Raw genomic sequence first — 9,620 nt, forward strand, 5'->3', positions numbered from 1 at the left:
CTTCTTCTTAGGCAGTCCCTCGGAACCGAGGATGACTTGCTTCCACATTAAAAATGAGTTCGCAGGTGACTGATGAGTCCAATGCGGGACCTACAGTCTCTGTCACAGGTGGGGCAGATGGTGGTTGAAGGGGCTGCCCAGTGGTGCCTCTACTCGTTCCCCTTTATCCACCCTGCTCGTTACATCCTCAAAGAACTCCAGCAAATTTGTCAAACATGATTTCCCTTTCATAAAACCATGCTGACAACTCTTGGTATAAAAAGATCCAAACCTTTATCCTCACTCCCTTAGTAACAATTTTAAATTGACGACCCCTTGTCACTGAATCACCAACCAGAAGAGATAGTCTTTTTGATCCTATAAAAACATTTAGCAAGATAATTTTTTTTAAACTTCCATTAAATCTCCTCCTGGCCTTCTCTGTTCTGTGGGAATAGTCCCAGTTTCTCAGATCTCTCCTCATAACTATCATTTCTATTCCCTGATGTCATCATCCTGGTGATTCTTGCTGCCTGCTCTCTATGGCATTAATGTCCTTTTTAAAATGGGGTGTCAAAATTGCACACAGTACTTGAACCGTGGCCTACCATTCCCTTGTACAAATTTATCTTAACCTCTTTGCTTTTGTACTCTATGCCCCTATTCATAGAAACTGAAGCGTTATTGGCTTTTTTATGGCTTTATTTACCTGTACTTGCACTTAAAAAGACATGTGTATCGACATCATTATGTCTCTCTCTTCCTCACACACTTCATCTTTCGATTGAATTTATACACCCATTCCTTGTTTTTCATGACAAAATGCCTTATCTTGCACTTCTCCACATTAAATTGCATCTGCCATCCTTTGGCCGCGACCGCCTTGTTATTTGTCAAACTCCCTTCCCTGTGTCCAAATCACATATACTAGCTGATATCCTGTGGCATTGCACACAGGGAGACCAGACAAAGTGTAGTTTTCAGGTGAAGCTGGGTTATAGGCAGGGGGATAATTGGAAGGTGCGCTGATGTAATTCAGTCTCCATTTTAAAGGCATACATTCAGTCCTTTTGTATTTTCATTATAAATTCCAATGTCCATATTTATAATGGAGACTGCCTCTGTAAACTAATCTCACTTAATTATATCTGCCTGCCCAGTGGTGCCTCTGCAGCACCTCCACTGGTGAGAGGGTGTAATGACAGCAGGACAAGTTTTATGTAGAGTTTCCATTATTCATTTGGATAGGAATTTATAATAGAAAAAGTTTGGAAGTGTGTGCAGATATTACTAGTCAATCTCCCATGGCTTTGCGCATGGTAAGCCAGAGAATACGGTCTCTCTCTGCTGTCTGTATTGCTGTTTCTATCTGTCTCTCTTCCTCTGCTTCTGTCTCTTCTCTGCTTCTGTCTCTCTTCTGCTTCTCTTCCCCTTACTCTTTATGTTTCTCTCCTTACTCTTTATGTTTCTCTCCTTTTGTGTGGCAGGTAAAGGAACCATCTTTATAGCTAAAGGCTGCATTTGGGTAGTGGTTCTGGGCAAAATATGGCCCTTAGCAGCTCCCTTCCCACCTCCTCCCCAATCACTCATGCCTCCCACAACTACATTGCTTCACCTTACCAATAGCCCTTCCCCTTCCTAACACACCCTTACTCCAATCACTGCTCCAACTTCTTCCCCTTTGAACTAGCCACTCAACTCTTTATCTTCACCACCCGCTTGCTCTGCTATCACTCACATCACCTTTAGTCCTCCATCTACTCCCATTCACTCTCTCCCAATCCCTCCAGGCAGTTGGTGAGAAATTATCAAGGGAGATACTCTGACTCCCCCGAGATACTCTCTGATTTCCCCTCCCCACCCCCGAGATACTCTCCGATTTCCCCCCGAGATACTCTCCGCTTTCCCCCCCCGAGATACTCTCCGATTTCCCCCCGAGATACTCTCCGATTTCCCCCCGAGATACTCTCCGATTTCCCCCCGAGATACTCTCCGCTTTCCCCCCGAGATACTCTCCGATTTCCCCCCCGAGATACTCTCTGATTTCCCCCCGAGATACTCTCCGCTTTCCCCCCGAGATACTCTCCGATTTCCCCCCGAGATACTCTCCGCTTTCCCCCCGAGATACTCTCCGATTTCCCCCCCGAGATACTCTCTGATTTCCCCCCCGAGATACTCTCTGATTTCCCCCCGAGATACTCTCCGCTTTCCCCCCGCGATACTCTCCGACTTCCCCCCGAGATACTCTCCGATTTCCCCCCGAGATACTCTCCGATTTCCCTCCCCGAGATACTCTCCGATTTCCTTCCCCTAGATACTCACTGATTTCCCTCCCCGAGATACTCTCTGATTTCCCTCCCCGAGATACTCTCCGATTTCCCTCCCCGAGATCCTCTCCGATTTCCCTGCCCGAGATACTCATCGATTTCCCTCCCCGAGATACTCACTGATTTCCCTCCCCCCGAGATACTCTCTGATTTCCCTCCCCGAGATACTCACCGATTTCCCTGCCCGAGATACTCATCGATTTCCCTCCCCGAGATACACTTTGCTTTCCCCCCTGAGATACTCACTGATTTCCCCCCCGAGATACTCACTGATTTCCCCCCCGAGATACTCACTGATTTCCCCGAGATACTCACTGATTTCCCCGAGATACTCACTGATTTCCCCCGAGATACTCTGATTCCCCCCACACCCCTGCTCTTTCCCCATAGCCCTGTAATTTTTTTCCTCTTCAAGTATTTATCCAATTCTCTTTTGAACTATACCACTGAATCTGCTTCCACCATCCTTTCAGACAATGTATTCCACATCATCATAACTCGCTGCGTAAAAACATGTTTCTCATGTCACTTCTGGTCTTTTGTGGATAAGCATACCTTTGAAATTGTTCCAAGCCTTTAAATCCAGCAGCTGCACCCAGTTTCAATGCCTGAAGGGGAAAACATTTCAGGGCTATGGGGAAAGGGCAGGGCAATGGGACTAATTGGATCGCTCTTGAACTGGCACAAACATGATGGGCTGAATGGCCTCCTTCTGTGTTGTATCATTCCATGATTCTATGAATACTGTTGTATTGTAGAGTTCATTGAAGTAAGAGGCAATTCAATCCTCACGCCACCCTGAGTGCAATGGCTAATTTGCTACTGGTTCATGCTGAGGCGTATGTTACAGGGTACATGGTAATCTTCAGTTATCTCCTTAATGGAATGATGCATAGCAATGCAGCTGCTTCCTGAGATATCCCCTTTGGGTATCTGGAAGGCCTCTGTTGCCTAAAAGTCCTCCACAGCCAATGGTGGTCCTTTGTGGATGATTGACTGTTCCTGCATATCTTTGTAAACCAGGTGGCACATTTCAGTCACAATTTGCCTTTTTTATTCATTCCTGGGATGTGGGTGTCGTCGGCAAGTCCAGCATTTATTGCCCATCCCTAGTCACCTACATGCCTAAACTTTGTCAGGTATGTAGCTGACGCTATTGTGGTATCATTAGTACTTGGAGTTATATCTGCTGAAACTTGTGTCTCAGAGGCCATCTGTACGGCCAGACCTCCTCTTCTGCCACCAAATATTGGGAAGGAGAAGAGCAAATTACAGAAAAATGCAAGAACTACAGAGTAGTGATAATGGGGGACTTCAATTATCCTAATATAGACTGGGATAGTAACATTATAAAGGGCAAAGAGGGGGTGGCATCCTTGAAATGTGTGTTTCCAGTCCAATGAGGAAGGAACGAGGTACACTCACGCATAAAATACTTAACTGGAGGAGGGATCTGGCCCAGGTGGATTGGAATTGTTCGGCAAAACAGTATTTGAAGAATGGGAGGCCTTCATAGAGGAAATGTTTCAGGTACAGAGTAGACACATTCCTATGAGGATGAAAGGAAGGGCATCCAAAGCTGGAGCTCCTTAGATAACTAAAGATCTAGAGGTTAAAATGAAACAGAAAAAGGAGGCTTATGACAATTGTAAGGTTCATATAACAGTATGAAGAAAGACTGGACAGGCTGGGGTTGTTTTCCTTGGAGCAAAGAAAGCTGAGGGGGGACCTGATTGAGGTGTACAAAATTATGAGGGGCATAGATAGGGTAGATAGAAAGGAACTTTTCCCCTTAGTAGAGGGATCAATAACAAGGGGGCATAGATTCAAGGTAAGGGGCGGGAGGTTTAGAGGGGATTTGAGGAAGAACTTTTTCACCCAGAGGGTAGTTGGAATCTGGAACTCACTGCCTGAAAGGGTGGTAGAGGCAGGAACCCTCACAACATTCAAGAAGCATTTGGATGAGCACTTGAAATGCCATAGCATACAAGGCTACGGACCAAATGCTGGAAAATGGGATTAGATTAGACAGGGCTTGATGGCCGGCGCAGACGCGATGGGCCGAAGGGCCTCTTTCTGTGCTGTATAACTCTATGACTCTATAACAGTAGAAAATCAAGCTGAATATAGAGTACTGAGAGATCTGAAAAAGGGACTAAGAGGGGCAAACAGAGAGTATGAGAATAGATTAGCAGCTAACATAAAAGGGAACCCAAAAGTCTTTTATAAACACAAAATCAGTAAAAGGGTATTCAAAGGGTGGGGCCGATTAGGGACCAAGAATATCTTCTTGTGGAGACAGAGGGCATAGCTGAGGTACTAAATTAATACGTTGCATCTGTCTTCACTAGAGAAGAGGATGCTGCCAATGTAGCAGTCAAGGAGGAGGCAGTATTGATACTGGATAGGATAAAAATAGAGGAGGTACTTAAAAGGTTGGCAGTCCTCAAAATAGAAGTCACTGGTCCAGATGGGCTACATCCTAGGTTACTGAAAGAAGTAACGGTGGAAATTGTGGCGCTCTAGAGGACTGCAAATGTTAACACTTTTGTTTAAAAAAAAAGGGAGAGGGATAAACCCGGCAACTACAGGCTAGTCAGGTACGGAAACTTTTAGAGATAATAATCCAGGGCGAAATTAATTGGCATTTAGGAAAGTATGGGTTAATAAATGAAAGTCAGCACAGATTTGTTAAAGGCAAGTCATGTTTGACTAACTTGATTGATGAAGTAATGGAAATGGTTGATGAAGGTAGTGCAGTTGATGTGTTTCTGGACTTTCAAAAGTACCACATAATAGACTTTTTAGCAAATTAAAACCCATGGGATTAAAGGGACAGTGGCATCATGAATATAAAATTGGCTAAGGGACAGAAAGTGGAGAGTGGTGATGAATGGTTGTTTTTCAGACTGGAGGGAAGTATACAGTGGCATTTAAAACCACTGCTCTTTTTGACATATATTAATTATGGACTTGGGTGTACAAGGCATAATTTAAAAGATTGCAGATGATACAAAACTCAGAAATGTAGTAAACAGTGATGGGGATAGTAACAGACTTCAGGAGGACATAGACTGGTGAAATGGGCAGTCACATGGCAGATGAAATTTAACAGAGAAGTGTGAAGTGATACATTTTAGCAGGAAGAGAGGAGAGGCACTATGAAATAAATAGTACAATTTTAAGGGGGGTGTAAGTTGAGAAGGCTGTTAAAAAGGCATATGGGACAGTGGCAGCGTGGCTTTATTAATAGAGGAATATAGTACAAAAGCAAGGAAGTTATGTTAAACCTTTATAAAACACTGGTTAGGCCTTAGCTGGAGTATTGTGTTCAATTCTGGGCACCACACTTTAGGAAAGCTGTCAAGGCATTGGCTAGGGTGCAGAGGAGATTTACTAGAATGGTACCAGGGATGAAGGACTTCAGTTTGCGGAGAGACTGGAGAAGCTGGGATTGTTCTCCTTAGAGCAGAGAAGGTTAAGGGGAGATTTAATAGAGGCGTTCAAAATCATAAAGGGTTTTGATAGATTAAATAAGGAAAATCTGATTCCAGTGGCAGACGCATTGGTAACCAGAGGACACAGATTGAAGATAATTGGTAAAAGAACCAGAGCCATTTTTATTATGGTCTGAATGCGCTGCCTGAAAGGGCGGTGGAAACAGATTCAATAGTAACATTCAAAAGAGAATTGGATAAATACTTGAAGGAGAAAAAATGACAGGACTATGGGGAAAGAGAGTGGGATTAATTGGACAGCTTTACCAAACAGCTGGCACAGGCACAATGGGCCGAATGGCCTCCTTCTGTGCTGTATCATTCTATGATTCTATGATCATTAATGCTAGTTCTGACTTGGAATTATTTACTTTTGAATGTTTCGCAGCAGTTGTGATATACTGCACAGATTTCTCACTGATGGCTGTTAACAAAGCCATCACAAGCTAAAATAGCCTGTTTGAAAACTTTTCATTAGTGTTTTTACTTTTTTTTGCGGTAAGAATATTCAGAGTGGCGCTAATATCAGAGGATTCATCCATTGGTGCTTTCCTTCCTTCAGGAGCTAGCATTAATAGCAGTTGTGGAGAATGCGCAGTCTAATTGTTAGGAGTACCGATGGTCTTTTTTCACCTTTTTGTACGTTTGTATTTCTCCGACATTCCTCCTCTCTTTACTGAAGTACTTCATAGAATCATAGAAACTTACAGGACAGGAGGAGGCCATTCGGCCTGCGCTGGATCTTTGACAGAGCAGTCGTGCTTAATCCCCTCCCGCTTTTTGTCCGTAACCCTGTAAGTTGCTCATCCTCAAGTACCTGTCCAAATCCATTTTAAAATTATTTATGGAATCAGCTTCCACCACTTTTCAGGTAGTGTGTTCCAGATCCCAACAACTCTCTGAATGAAAAAAAATTCTCATCTCCCCTCTGGATCTTTTGCCAATGATTTTAAATCTATGACCTCTGGTTATTGACCCACTCGCCAGAGGGAATAGTTTTTCCCTATTTACTCTATCAAAACCTCTCATCATCTTGAAAACCTCGATTAGGTCACCTCTTAACCTTCTCTGTTCCAAGGAGAACAGTCCTAACTTTTCCAACCTCTCCTCATAACTGAAGTCCCTCACCCTGGTAACATCCTGGTAAACCTCCTCTACCCTTTCTAAGGCCTTTACATCTTTCCTGAAGTGTGGTGCCCAGATTTGTCCACAATACTCCAGCTAAGGCCTAACCAGTGATTTATAAAAAAATCCAGCATGGTGTCTATGCTTTATACTCTATGCATCTATTTATAAACCCAAGTAACCCATATGCTTTTTAACCGCCTTATCAACTTGCCCTGCATTGTATAATTGGACACCAAGGTCTCTTTGCTCATCTAGACTTTTCGAAATGGTGCCATTTATATTATACTGTCTTTCCATATTAGTCCTCCCAAAGTGCATCACTTCACACTTCTCCACATTGAACTCCATCTGCAGTGCTTCTGCCCATTTAACCATCCTGTCATCCTAAAGTCTACAACTATCTTTATCACTATCTACTACGTTGCCAAGTTTTGTATCAGCTGCAAACTTTATAATGCTGCTCCCTATAGGTCGTTTATAAAAATTGAACAGAGCAATGGATCCAAAACTGATCCTTGGGGAACACCACTGCAAACCACCTCCCAGTCTGTAAAAAATCCATCCACCACCACCCTTTGCTTTCTGTCACTGAGCCAATTCCATATCCATACCGCCACTTTCCCATTAATTCCATGGGCTTCCATCTTCTTAACAAGCCTCCTGTGTGGCACTTTGTCAAGTGCCTGCGGAACACCCATATATACATCTACTACACTACCTTGATCAACCTTCTCAGTTACGTCATCAAAGAATTCAATCAAGTTAGTCAGACACAATTTGCCTTTAACAAATCCATGTTGGCTCTCCTTGATTAACCCATGTCTTTCCAAATGAAAGTTTATTTTGTCCCTGATAATGGGTTCCAATAACTTCCCCATCACCGATGTTAGGCTGATTGGCTTGTAGTTTCCTGGTTTATCCCTTTCCCCTTTCTTGAATAGTGGTATAACATTAACAACCCTCCAGTCTTCCGGCACTACTCCTGTATCCAATAAGGATTGAAAGATTGTGACCAATGCCTCTGCTATTTCTATCTTTGCTTCTTTCAGCAACCTAGGATGTATTCCATCTGGACCAGGTGACTTACCAACTCTATCTATGACTGTCCTGTCCATAACTTCCCTCTCCTTTTTTAGTGTAACCTTCACACCATCCGCTTCCTTTGTGAAGGCAGATGCAAAGTACTCATTTAATACTTTAGCCATGTCCTCTGCCTTGACATGAAGACTTTCCTTTGGGTCCTTAATAGGCCCTACATTTTCCCTAGCTAATCTCTTACACTTTATATGTTTATAAAATATTTTAGGGTTCAATTTAGTGTTGCCTGCTGATCTTTTCTTGTAACCTCTCTTTGCCTCTCGCATTAACTTTTTCAATTCCCTCCTATACTTTCCATAATCTTCCTGGTTAAGATTCACCGTCAGAAAAATGTTACCTCATCTCCCCAGTTTTTATGTCTCTTCCTTTATTTGTAGATGGGTGAGGAAAGCAATCCAGTGGATTGTTGGAGATTTATGAAAAAGGACAAGCTCATTCACTTCACCTTATGGAAAAACATGAGCCAGAATTGTACACAACAGAGCTGGATGTGCTCTAATATTGTGAGCAATAGGAAATGAGGTCGGACATGCAGCAGGTAGCCTATATACAAATAAAATGACAAAAGAATGTTGTGTCCTTTGACTTTTATTTATTTGTTTCACTTTATTACTGATGAATATTCATCTAATTGTGGGGATTTTGGCATTTAGTATTGTAGCCCAATCTCTGCCACTGCGAGTGCATGATTGGTGAATTTACTCAAATAAATGGAGTCTAGTGTGCTGTGCTCTGGAGTAGGAAACTGGTGATTGAACCCAGCTCCACTTCATTCCTGATCAAAGCTATGCTACCAGAATTAAAATCATAGGAGATGCCCTTGCATTTAGCTCATAACAACCAATATGGGGAATATGAAAGAAAGAACTTGCATTTATACAGCGCCTTTCACAACCTCCGGACATCCCAAAGCACTTTACAGTTAATTAAGTAACTTATGAAGTGTAGTTACAGTTGTAACATACGGAAATGCAGCAGTCAATTTGCGCAGATCAAGTTCCCACAAACAGCAATGAGGTTAAAGGATCAGGTTATTTTAGTGAAATAACAAGAGAAAACGCTGGAAAAATTCAGCTGGCCAGGGCAGCATCCGTGGAGAGAGAAACAGAGTCAACGTTTCAGGTCGACGACCCTTCGGCAGAAGATGTTGGTTGAGGGATAATTGTTGACAGGACACTGGGAGAACTCCCCTGTTCTTCAAATATTGCCACAGGGTCTTTTACATCCACCTGAGAGGGCAGACGGAGCCTCAGTTTAACATCTCATTCAAAAGGCAGCACCGTGGATAGTGCAGCGCTCCCTCAGTACTGCACTGAAGTGCCAGCCTAGATTATGTACTGAAGTTTTTGGAGTGTGGCTTGAATCCACAACCTTCTGACAGAGACAAGAGTGCTACCACTGGTCTACCCACAGCTGAGACCTAACACAGTAAAAAAAAAGTGAATCGATTTCACTGCAGGGTAAATAATCACAGAAAAACAAAAAGGGTGTTATAAATTGCTGGTGTTTTAGCTGTGAGTGTTCCACTATCTTCAATTGTGTGCAGAGAAGGAAGTTAAAGGTAGGTAGACAAGGCACGAAGCTCAGGTGC

The sequence above is a fragment of the Somniosus microcephalus genome, chromosome 20 (genome assembly GCF_052327205.1).
Source record: "Somniosus microcephalus isolate GS21.2 chromosome 20, FLI_Smic_1.0, whole genome shotgun sequence".
NCBI classification, from domain to species: Eukaryota; Metazoa; Chordata; class Chondrichthyes; order Squaliformes; family Somniosidae; genus Somniosus; species Somniosus microcephalus.